Source organism: Hyperolius riggenbachi, chromosome 6 (assembly GCF_040937935.1).
Source record: "Hyperolius riggenbachi isolate aHypRig1 chromosome 6, aHypRig1.pri, whole genome shotgun sequence".
Classification (NCBI taxonomy): Eukaryota; Metazoa; Chordata; class Amphibia; order Anura; family Hyperoliidae; genus Hyperolius; species Hyperolius riggenbachi.
In genome coordinates this window covers 379,665,856-379,678,930 of record NC_090651.1, presented here as the reverse complement: position 1 = coordinate 379,678,930, position 13,075 = coordinate 379,665,856, and the positions used below count along the sequence as shown (strand labels likewise).

General features: G+C 42.3%; 1 protein-coding gene across 5 annotated transcripts in view; it reads right to left on the bottom strand.

Annotated features, from left to right (window-relative positions):
* The window catches only part of MAG (myelin associated glycoprotein), a 203,641-nt gene that overhangs the window by 98,723 nt on the left and 91,843 nt on the right, over nt 1-13,075 (bottom strand). For 3 of the 5 annotated variants that reach the window (XM_068243290.1, XM_068243294.1, XM_068243295.1), the window contains exon 1: nt 1,165-1,422. The exons of the other annotated variants lie outside the window; for them this stretch is intronic. The gene's annotated coding sequence lies outside the window, so the exon portion shown is untranslated. Of the gene's footprint in view, nt 1-1,164; nt 1,423-13,075 lie in introns of those variants that run through there. 5 annotated transcript variants of the gene reach the window in all.

The window sequence follows — 13,075 nt, the reverse complement described above, 5'->3', positions numbered from 1 at the left end:
GGCATTAGGGATAGGGTAAGGGGTGGGGTTAGTGTTAGGCATGGTGGAGAGGGGAGGATAGCATTAGGGATAGGGGTGAGGTAAGTAAACAGGCGTGATTGACTCGCGTATAAGCCCTCTCCCCAGTACAGCCCCCTCCCCAGAGCCAGATGTGCCCCAAGGATGATACAGATGTGTCTCAAGACACCACTAGATGGCATCATAGAAATGAGACACATCAATTGCCACATAGGAAGAATCCCCGATCATTGCACCGCTGACACGCTGCTTGCACGCTCTGCTCCACAAGCCAGGGGACACGGGTAGTCCTGAGCAGTGCACTCTGCACACCATGTTGCAGGGGGGTGGGGGGCACGGATACAGCAGGGAGCCAGCTGGGAAGAGCAGGATCACTAGTACACAATCCTTACACTCCTCTGCCGGTAACAATACCTGCTCCAGCATCCGTTCTGCTCCACTGACTCGCATATAAGCCGAGGGGATAACGTTTCAGCACATTTTTAAATTAGGCTTATAAGTGAATATATAAGGTATATAAGCTCTATAATGTAAATGGCACAAAGAACAGTAACACCCTACAAAACCAATAACCTCCCAACTTTTTGAGATGAGAACGAGGGACACTTCAAGACACACCCCTAATCACGCCCCCACCACACCCCCAGTCACTGATACCAGAAAGAATTCAGACCCAAAAGACGCTGTTTCATAATTCATTCATTTCTATCATCCTTAGTTCTCCTTTATTGCAACATTAAAAAATAAGAAATATCCCAATTTAAATCATAGAAATAATAATGTTTAGAGTCTATCGAACACATTTTTCAGTAGAAAAATACATATATTTACTCAGATCTGCACATCAGTCCTGAAAGAGGGACAAATGGGAAAGAAAGAGGGACAGAGAGATTGGGTTCCCAAAGAGGCACTGTCCCTCCAAAAGGAGGACAGTTCGGAGCTACGCAAAACCGTCTGCTCAAACATAACAAGAGCACCGGCTACTATAGCTAATAAAATGTACATTTTAAATTGGAAAAAAAAGGCTTTTAGTATGGAGAAGGCTTTGAAATGACAAACACAAGCCACAAATCAATAAAGAAGACAGGAGATGAAGTCAAAGAGAGACAAAATGAATAAAACATAAAAGTTAATGAAAGTAATTACCTAGAGAGGAGTTGAGTTTTTATATCCCGTGCTCCATGCCTGTGTCCCCCGAGCAGGAATGGGTGACTCTGTCCAGCTCGGTCTCCGCAGGAATGACAATGCCCGCCGCAGTTTAGTGGTAGGAGTTTTTAAAAATGCACTTTTTCCACATTTTCCTGAATCGCGGATTCCCACACAGAAATTCCTCAGTCAGTGAGCTGTGTGCGTCTCTCTGCCTGGTGAGGAACCAGCTGCATGGGGATGGCACTGTGCATGTTACTCAGTGTACTGCTGCCGAGCTCACTGCCTCTGTGTAGGTGTGGAGGTGGGTGTGCAATCTGTGCCCATGCTGGCATCCAGCGACATCATCCTCTATAGGATAGAGAGACCACAGCCTGGCACAGGCTGCCTCTCGCAGGCACGGTGTCAACAAGCACTCCGCAACATGTTATGATGATCGCCTATAGTAAGAGCTGCTAAATTCAGGGCTGTCATTTATGACACAAACCAATTCAAGGCAGCTCGCAAAACAGCGTTTGTAAAAAATCCTTTTAGGGATAGAACCATTTAGGGCCCTTTTCCACCAGCTGAATCGCAAAACGCAAAAACGCAAACCGCTAGCGATTTTACAATCGCTACAGTTTGCTTTTTAACATAGGAATCGCGGTAGGTCATTTCCACTACCGCGATTCGTTTTTTACTTGATCGCGATCGCGCCGCGGAGCGACTTTTGCCGCGATTTTGCTATGCAGTGCATAGCATAGCAAAATCGCGGCCGCGAACGTCGGGGAATCGGCGGTATTTGCGATTCAGCAATCGCTAGCGTTCAGCGTGAACGCTAGCGATTGCTAGTGGAAAAGGGCCCTTAGAGCAATTTTTTTTAAGCGTTTAGAGATCGCTTGAAATCGCTGGTGATTTCCCTAAACGCTCTGCCAATGTAAAGAAATGTAACAATTTCCACAGTAGCGATTGTGATTAGCAAAATGGCCATCGCAGGACATGCAGTATTTTAAAGAGACACTGAAGCGAAAAAAAAAATATGATATAGTGAATTGGTTGTGTACTATGAATAATTACTAGAAGATTAGCAGCAAAGAAAATATTCTCATACTTTTATTTTCAGGTATATAGTGTTTTTTCTAACATTTCATCATTCGATAATATGTGCAGATTACACAACACTCAGCATTCAAAATCAGTCTTTCAGAGCAGTCTGTGAAGTAATGACCTCTCCTCTGCCAGAGGAAAAGTAAACAGTTCACTAACAGTTGAGATAATAAAAGTCAGATAACAGCCCTCTCCACGACTAGTCGGAGAGCTTAATGGCTTGTTTGCATAGAGATAACAACTGGAGTTTCTCAACTCTTCCTGTACTGGAAACAATTAGACTGATGTATCTGATCTTATTGTTTTATTTCTTAGCTGTACTACACATACAAATCATAATATCATATTTTTTTTCGCTTCAGTGTCTCTTTAAGAGCATTTGCGCTTCAATGTAAAGTATTGAAGCGCTGGTAAATCGCTCATGAATCGCTACACATAACGATTTGAGTGCGATGGCAAACTGTAAATAAAATTAAGATACATTGAAAGGACCAATCAGAATTAAAATCGCTAATCACAAATCACTACACAATCGCTGGCAAAAAGCTTACACTGTTTGAAATCACTCCCCAAATCACCGGAAAACGCTCATGAAATCGCTTACAAAACGCTAGTTAAAAAAACGCTAGCAATTGCTCTAGGGATTTGCGATTTGTAGTGCACTCCAGGCCTTATAGTCAGCCTTCAATATAATGCTAGATACCCACCATGTAATTACACACCAGGTAATCTGACGGGAAGATGCATTGTTTGTACGTGTCAAAACTGCTCCCAATCAATAACGAGATCAATTTTCCCATTATTACTTCACAAAATCAGTCCCGTTATTGATCCGGAACTGATCCGACAAGTTTGTAAAAAAACGTGTAGACCGAGAGCCAAGTATAGTGTAGCATTTAGAGGTACAGGAATATATTGCACAATGTAAAGAATTATACTCACAAACAAGGGTTACCGCAAAGGCAACCACTGTAATCGCCGGCGGGGAGAATTATAACCTGACCCCACTCAGGTCTAAGAAGTCGCTCTCTGTAGATAGGAAGAAAATGGGATGACACCCCTCCACCAAGGGCGGAGTATATCTTGCTGAGAATATCTTTGTACAGAGGCGGCAAAATAGAATAAAAACATCTAAAAACAGTTTAAAAGGGGGAAGTGGTGGACTTACCGTAAGTCCACCACTTTCCCGTTTTAAACTGTTTTTAGATGTTTTTATTCTATTTGGCGCCCCTGTTCAAAGATATTCACTGCAATATATGAGCCGACAAGTTGGAAATCATCGGAGCGATGCGTCTATCTGGCAGGAAGTTGCACCGTGTGAACCCAACATTAGGCAGCCACTCACATTCATCAGAATTGGCGTGTGTTGTGCGTTTTTGCGATTTAGTGATTGTCACACAACTAATGTATTTCAACAGCAAAACATTTTTCCTGTGTTTTTCTTTTGTGTGTGTTTTTTAAATCACATGTCACTGTTGAACCAAGTAAAATTATTTAAAATAAAGTCATGATGTACCTACAAATGAAAATTACATACTTACCTCACCGCCTCGCCGTCAGTTCTTCTCAGAAGCTCGCCATTTTTCTCGAACAATGATTCCTCTCAGTTCCTACAATCATTTCTCAGAACTGAAATATATCAGTTGCTGTCAGTTATAACTGAAAGGACAACTGATGTGCAAGGTAATGTCTATGTTTCCCTATGGCTCAAGTGGGCAATATTACAGTTTAACAGTGTGCGGACCCGTAAGCTGTTGCACGATCTTCGCCATATTTATAATGAAGGACAGAGAATTCCATTGATCACAGTGGACAAACAGGACGCAGGAGAGGAGAAAGATTGATGAGTAGACTACACGGGAGGTAAGTATGATGTGTATATGTTTATTTTGACTTTCAAATTTCAGTTCGGGTTTGCTTTAAAGGACAACTGTAGTGAGACTGAGAGGTATGTGGAGGCTGCCATTTTTTATTTCCTTTTAAACAATACCAGTTGCCTGGCTGTCTTGCTGACCTGTTTGACTTTAGTAGTATTTAAATAACACCAGAAACATGCATGCAGCTAATCTTGTCAGATCTGACAATAATGTCAGAGTCACCTGATCTGCTGCATGCTTGTCCAGGGGCTAAAAGTATTAGAGGCAGAGGATCAGCATGACTGCCAGGCAACTGGTATTGCTTAAAAGAAAATAAATATGGCAACCTACACATCCCTATTACTACAGTTGTCCTGTAAAGCGGGATTTGTCAACATAAAAATCACATTCAACAGCAACTGGTCTGAGTGTATTAAGTAATAAAGATGCTAATCCTGCATTCAAAACTTTCAAAACGTTTTCTGCTGTTATGGTTTGGAGTTATCACATACCTTAGGAGCACTGGCCCTTTAATAGTCATTGCCATTCAGTTGCATGCTGGGGGTTATTTTTATCTATAATATATTCCTCCTCTTCCCTTTATTTCCCTGCCTAGCTGCCTTGCTGAAACATGATCCTCTGCTCACTTGTGTTTACAAGCAAGGCTGAGGTGACTCAGTGATTGGAGGAGAAAAGAAAAAAAAGTTAAGGGAAGAAATGACATCAGGATACAGCCTCAAACTGTGGGCAAAAGACATGGCCCCCACCAGGAACAGAATTCCCTTCATTTACTGAAATCAAAACGTGGACAGTACAATACATGTGTTATGTAAGTAGATCAAGTATTTATCTACTTATATATGTGTTTTTTCCCAGGCATAGAATGGCTGACCCTACTGCTTTAAGGTTTGGAACCTACTGGCAGTGCTTGCCGTTTGCCAGTGATCGGCAAAGCACTGCAACAGCGGCACCCTATGCGGACGGTCCCACTGGCAGAGCGATCGCAAGTCACTGCATGAACCAAATCGGGATCACTTGGGAATTGTGTTTTAAATCTCGGGACTTCCCCGACTCAGTCGTAGCGCTGCCAGTGGGTGTCTAGTCTTAGGGCACTTTTATACCGGCTTCATTTCCGATTGCGTTTTCGGATCACCGCGATCTGCCGATCGCAAGGGCAAGTTGATAGCATGGTAATCAATATATTCTCTTTTTTTTCTGTGAAAATTGTAATTTCAGCGCTCTTGTGAGGCTGATTATGATATATGCTGTAAAAGGGCCTTTAATGGAAATCAATGCAAAGGCAGAAAAACCACAGTCTTGTCTGAATAAGCACGTGAGACTTTGAAGTTCATTAAATACATTTTTATGTTACTTAATTGGTATGCACAGAGAAATCTGATCATTCACCTGCAAACTACATGCACACAAATCGCAAAACTGCAGAGGGAAAAACGAAAGTGTACTAGTCTGGTCCCCTAAAGCCCTAAAGTGCTCATCAGAACATGATGATCATGAAGATAATAAATGTGTTTATTATAACAATCTCAAAAGTGACAAAAGCAGTGTTGTAGCTAAGGAGCTCTGGGCCCCAGTGCAAGTTTTACATTAGGCCCAACCCCCCATACAGTGTATATATATATATATATATATATATATATATATATATATATATATATATATATATATATATATATATATATATATATATATATATATATAGTGCACCAAAACCTGCCAAGGACAACCACAGTGTCTGAGGTGCAAGAAGGGGATGGGGAACAGGGCCCCAGTACTGTGGCAACCTCTGCACCCCCTATTGCTACGCCACTGGACAAAAGTCCCCCGCTATTGGTCTGTCTAAAGCAGTGGTCCTCAAACTAAGGCCCGCGGGCCGAATGTGGCCCCCTAAGGCTTTCTTACCGGCCCCGTACACAGAAAATGTATTGCTTATAAATGCAGTCAGCTACATCTTTAAATATTGGTGGTCCGCATATGGAATAGCAGTGCAGCACCCCCCATCCACATGGAAGCCAGAAAGCAGAAATTTTGCTGGTTTCCAATCAAATTCCACATCAGGTGACACTGCTGTCCAATTGGCTTGCAGGTTGTCACCTGGGTTTGCTTCACTGTCTGGTCCGCAAAGACTTCTACATCATTTTATGTTTACTCCGGCCCACCAGCGGTCTGAAGTATGTTGACCCGGCCCTCAACCCAAAACGTTTGGGGACCCCTGGTCTAAAGGGTTTCCCTTAGTGTCCCCAGCTATAGCATGTTTTTCCCTGGCGGTTCTTAAAGAGAACCTGAACTGAAAATAAAAAGTCAAAATAACTATACACAGGTCATACTTACCTCCCGTGTAGTCTACTCCTCAGTGTCTTTCTCCTCTCCTGTGTCCCATTTGTCCACTGGGATCAATGCAATTCTCCGTCCTCCATTTTGAAAATGTCCATTACCCCATAACAGCTTCCTGGTCAGCACACTGATAAACTGCAATATTGCCCACTTGAGCCATAGGGAAACCAACACCATGCTGGCAGGTGATGTAGCTGCTGCATGCTTTTTTGGCAGTTGGAAACAGCTGTAAACAGCTATTTCCCACAATGCAACAGGGTTCACAGACAGGAAACTGCCAAGAGTACGTACTCTGAGCTTCTTGTGGGAGGGGTTTCACCACAATATCAGCCATACAGCGCCCCCTGATGGTCTGTTTGTGAAAAGGAATAGATTTCTCATGTAAAAGGGGGTATCAGCTACTGATTGGGATAAAGTTCAATTCTTGGTCGGAGTTTCTCTTTAACAGTTTTTAGCACAGCACTGAAAATGAACACTTCTCACCTTGTTAAAGCAGTAGGATCAGCCATACTATGCCAGGCAGGGGAAAAAACACATATATAAGTAGATAGATACTTGATCTACTTACATAACACATGTATTATACTGTCCACGTTATGATTTCAGTGAATGTTATATAGTAAATGACGAGAATTCTGTTCCTGGTGGGGGGCATGTCTTTTGCCCACAGTTAAGGCTAACTCGTGATGTCATTTCTGCCCTTTACTTTTTTTCTTGTCTCCTCCAATCGCTGAGTCACCTCAGCCTTGCTTGTAAACACAAGTGAGTAGGGGATCAGGTTTCAGATAAGAAGCTGGCAGGGAAATAAAGGAAAGAGGAGGAATAGATTATAGATAAAAAGAACCCCCAGCATGCAATTCTTTGGCACTGACTACTAAAGGGCCAGAGCTCCTTAAGTATATGATAACTCCAAATCATAACAGCAGAAAAAGTTTTAAAAGTTTTGAATGCAGGCTTAGCATCTTTATCACTTAATACACTCAGACCAGTTGCTGTCGAAATTTGATTTTTATGGTGACGATACCGCTTTAACTGTCACTGTAATATCTACACTGTCTGCCCTTGTATTGTTTTGTTTCTGTCTGTTAAGCAACTGCCAAGTCAGATTCCTTGTAAGTGCAAACTTACTTGGCTAAATAAATTGATTCTAATTCTAATGGTGTCCATACACAATTCAATAAAAATTTCCGATTTTCCCATTTATTCGATCTAAATGATCGAATGGAATGAAAGTTGAAAATATATATATATTTTGATCAAGAAATGCGAACGATTATTCCGTTTTTTCGAGAAAAATGTGATCGGACATGCTGGAAAAATGTTTATATTCGATCTAACGGAATAATCGAACTAAATTATCTAATCGAAAAAAATGAAAAATTGTACCATGTATGGCCTCAGATTTTCTGTTTGCCAATAGTTTAAAATGCAGTTTAATCTCCCACCAGCAATCAAGAAAATACTCAGAATAGTTTTGCTAATATTTTTTCATCTACTTTTGGTATTTTTCAATTGCAAAGTGCTATAACGTTATTTTAAAGAGAAGGGGGGAAATTATCTCTTAGGAGAAAACGGATAAAAAGTTGATTGAGTAAGGACACAATCCCATACGCTATTAACTTTTTCTCCGGAGATTTTCCCAGGTAATATTTTCACAGTTTGTTATTAAAAGGCCTTTTAGGCCCGCTTCACATCTGCGTTTTGCGGAACGTAACCGGAAACGTATACTGTACAAACGGAACGGATGTGAAAGGATCCAATGTTAACCAAGCCTGAGTCAAGGATTTTTACAGGTGTTTAACCCATTCGCGGTCCGTCGTTTTCACTTCAGCAATGTTCACCTCCCATTCATTAGTCTATAACTTTATCACTACTTATCACAATGAACTGATCTATATCTTGTTTTTTCCGCCACCAATTAGGCTTTCTTTGGGGGGTACATTTTGCTAAGAGCCACTTTACTGTAAATGCATTTTAACAGGAAGAATAAGAAAAAAACGGAAAAAAACATTATTTCTCAGTTTTCAGCCATTATAGTTTTAAAATAATACATGCCTCCATAGTTAAAACTCACGTATTGTATTTGCCCATTTGTCCCGGTTATTACACCGTTAAAATTATGTCCCTATCACAATGTATGGCGACAATATTTTATTTGGAAATAAAGGTGCATTTTTTCCGTTTTGCATCTATCACTATTTACAAGTTTAAAATAAAAAAAAAAATAGAAATATATCATCTTTACATTGATATTTAAAAAGTTTAGACCCTTAGGTAAATATTTACAGTTTTTTTTTATTGTAATGTTTTTTGTTTTTTTTATATTAAACATTTTATTTGGGTATTTTTGGGAGGGTGGGATGCAAACAATAGTTTTATAATGTAAATGTGTCTTGAGTTTTATTTTTTTTACTTTTAGCTGTAGTTTTACTTTTTGGCCACAAGATGGCGGCCATGAGTTTGTTTACATGACGTCACTCTAAGCGTAACATACGCTTAGAGAGACGCATGGGGGAGGCAACAGCCAGAAAAAGTGCAGCTTCCGAGAGAAGTGTCGCTTTTTCAGCGGGGGAGAGGAATCAGTGATCGGGGACCATGGCCCGATTCACTGATTGCCTGCACTTGCGCGATCGGCCGCGGGAGCGCACATGGTTCCTGGACGTAGTTTCTACGTCCAGGAACTAAAATAGGTTAAAGAGGCATTGTCAGACACAAAATCTAATTCCATTTACCCAGTGCTCTGCGTTCATTATGCAGTCTGGAACCTCTCCCTGCAGTGCAAGCACTTCAATCTATTCAGAAATGTTTCTGCTGTCATAAATCTTATCTCAGTCAGCCTGGCTCTATTCTCACCATCGCCGAGGAGAAGGGAGCTTGTCATCACCCCTGCCACATTACTGCTGCTCACTGATTGGCTGAGGGCAGTTCAGTGAGCTGCTGAGTTAAAATATGACCTTGCTGTGTGTGCGCTCACATGTTTACAAAGCAAGCTAGCTATGACAGTGCAGTTTGTAGGAGGGAAAAAAAGTAAGTGAGGAAAGGACGGCAGGATTGGCTTCAGTCAGAGGGAACCAAGATGGCAAATGTCAGGAACAGAATTCTCTCTATTTACTATATAAAATTCACTGAAATCAAAATGAAGACAGTACAATACATATGTTATGTAAGTAGAACAGGTATTTATTTACTTATATATGTGTTTTTTTCTCTGGCATAGTATGGCTGTCCCTGCTGTTCAGAGGTGTGCTGGCATATAGCCTTTGTCTATATGTTACTGAAGCCCTCTCCGACGATTGGCTGTATTGCACAGTCTCTGTTTAATTAAGTATTGCAGACTAGGTGTAATGTATTTGCACTTCCTATTGGCTGACAAGCAGTCTGTAGACTACATAAGTGGCAGAGTGCTGTCTGTCAGTGAGCATTTTCTTTGGCGTTTGGCGTAGCTAGGGTTATCAGCACCCGCGGACCAAGATAGTTTTTGCGCCCCTTAAACACACACACACCCCCCCCGGACAAAATGGGCGTGGCCATGCAACAGAATGTGGTCGTGGTCATGGGTGGAGTCAAATGTACAAATGCTGTTTAGATTGCCATATGTGTCCCCTTCCCCCGTTTAGATAGCCTTTAAATAGCCAAGTGCCAGATGTGCTCCCCTTCCTTCCATTTAGATATCCCGGTGTGCCCCCTTTAGATAGCCCGGTGTGCCCCCTTTAGATAGCCAGATGTGCTCTGCTTGTTCTGCTGCTGCTGTTAATGCTTCTGCACTCCTCTGCAGAGGGAGAGGGAGAAGCAGGGGGCTTCAGGCAGCCAGCAAGCCGCCTCTCATGCACATGAGGTTGCAACGGCCATGCTGAGCACCCTCACAGTGCTGCGCCCGGGGACACATGTCCCTCCTTGCACACCCATAGCTACGCCTCTGCTGCTGCTTTAAGCAAGTTAAGAAAAGAGGAAAGATCTATAGAAAAGGCAAGAGAGGGAACACATGACTTATATAATTGAGCAGCTTATAGTCATCACATCTAAAAATGGACCTGAACTCTATTTAGACTAAAAATCCTGACTGCTCTAATGGCTAATAGGCTGATTCACTCCCTGCCAGCTCTGGTTTGTAAGGACTGAGTAGGGTTCAGACCGTACAGGCAAGCGGCAGGCAAGCGGCAGGCAAGCGGCAGGCAGCATCCGGAAGAACGACGTCAGCATTATGAATACACCCTCCGTTCTGCTAACTTTAGACATGGAAGAAAGGCCTTTATAACAGGCTTTTTTGCATCCTGTCGCATATGGGAATAAATGGAGGTTATGTTAAGTGGCTAAAACATCTCTTCTCTCAACCACAAGCATCTCTTAAAGAGGAACTCCGACCAAGAATTGAACTTCATCCCAATCAGTAGCTGATACCCCCTTTCACATGAGAAATCTATTCCTTTTCTCAAATAGATCATCAGAGGGGTCTGTGTAGCCGATATTGTGGTGAAACCCCTCCCACAGTGTGATGTCATGGCCATGGTCCTGACAGTTTGCTGTCTGTGAGCCTCGTTGCATTGTGGGAAATGCTTTTTCCAACTGCCAAGCAAGCAGCATCTCCCTTTGTGCATAGAACTCTCAGTAACAAACATTCCGTACAGATCACCTGGCAGTACAAATAATGTCACCACCAGTGAGAAATTTCAGAATGTAAATTAGGAAGAGGAAAGATTTTACAACGGGCAACACTGACTACATAATCTAAAAATGAATATTATAAACAATAAGCAATTTTATTCATTATGTTATTTTCACTACAGGTACTCTTTAAAGTGGCATGGAACCCCATATTAAAGTGAGAGGGATATGGAAGCTGCCATGTTTATTTCATTTTAAGCCATACCAGTTGCCTGGCTTTCCTGCCGATCCTCTACCTATTATACTTTTAGCCATAGCCCCTGAACAAGCATGCAGCAGATCGGGTGTTTCTGACATTATTGTCAGATCTGACAAAATTAGCTACATGCTTGTTTCTGGTGTGATTCAGACACTACTGCAGCCAAATAGCTCAGCAGGGCTGCCAGGTAACTGGTATTGTTTAAAAGGAAATAAATATGGTAGCCCCCATATTCTTTTTCACTTCAGGTTCCCTTTAACTGAAAATATATATAAAATTGTTTATAGTGGTCACTGTCAGATTTAGGAGAAGAGTGATATGAAAAAAGAGAAAAGAAAATTTCTGCTGGTTTTCATCTTTACTGTTTCTCTGTGATGCCAAAAGTGACATCAGTGTTAAGTTTCCCTCCCTCCAGCCATAGCTTACTGCCCATCACGCAACAAACATCACCTAGACAACTGGCTTACATCACTTCTACGGTAATATCCCTGATTCCGGCATCAGAAACATTTCCTTTATATATTGCTGTATATTGGTATGTAGCCTAGGCTGTTTAGCTATGCGGAATTCTCCTCCCAGAGCATTATGTAAGATCAGGCATTATTTTCACTGGCTTTAGAATTCTCAGAAACTAACGTTCCACAGAGATGCAGCTGCCAGCAGTAAACAGGTCACCACCAGTGATACATTTCACAGTGTAAATTTGTTTGAGGAAAGATTTTACAATGGGCAAAATAATGACTAAATAATGTATAAATAAATATTGTAGAAAAAACAAAAAAGCAATTTTATTCATTCCCGTTTTTTTCACTACAGTTCCTCTTTAACCCCTTCCCTAATGCCAATGGCCGTCAGGAAGGAGGCTCTCCCAGGACCGCCTAACGCCGATAGCCTAAAGTCCTGGGGGCGGAGATTAGTGGGGATCGCATCCACACACGCATCCCCGCTGAGTTACAGTGCTCCGCACCATAAACAGCCTGCCAGCCGTGATCGCGACTGGCAGGCTGTACAATTAAATAAAAACCGGCTGCAAATACTTGTACAGCGCTGCGATCTAGTGCAGCGCTTTACGGGGGACATCTCTGCGATCTAGTGCAGCGCTATACGAGGGACAGCTCTGTCACTGAGCTGTCCCCAGGAATGGCTTGCAAACAGATTCAGGGGCGTAACAATAGACCCTGCAAGGGATGCAGCAGCAGGGTGGCCCAGAAGCAGCTGGGGGCCCCATGGGGGGGAGAAGTTAATTTTCCCTGTCCTGAAACACTAAGAGCACAAAGAGAAAAAAAGCTTTCTGTTGTCTGCACAATTGTTCTAATGACTAATGACTACCTCTGCTCAGCCACTGATAAGGAATTATACAAAGTCTTGCAGACAAAGATTTATAAACAGTCCCTATTCAGTGCGCAGCAGGGTCTTGTATACATCACCCTGCCCCCAACCTCTCTACCCCTCCCCAAGTGCTGTGTACTGTAGTGATGCTGGAGGAGTCTGTAGAGCCAGTTCTGCTCCATCAGACAGACATAGACAGAGTAAATGTAATAAGCTGAGGCTGGGAGCACACCCGTCTGTAGCTTTTCTGTATGCGTTTTCTGTACACCATGTGTGCGAGGGGGGGAGTGGGAGGGGGCTCCATCCAAAGATTTGTATGTGATTTCTAGTTACGCCCCTGAACAGATCGCTCTCATAGGCTGATGCCTATGAGTGACAATCACACTGATTGGCTTTCGGGGGGGGGGGGGGCAAAAAGGAGTCTAGT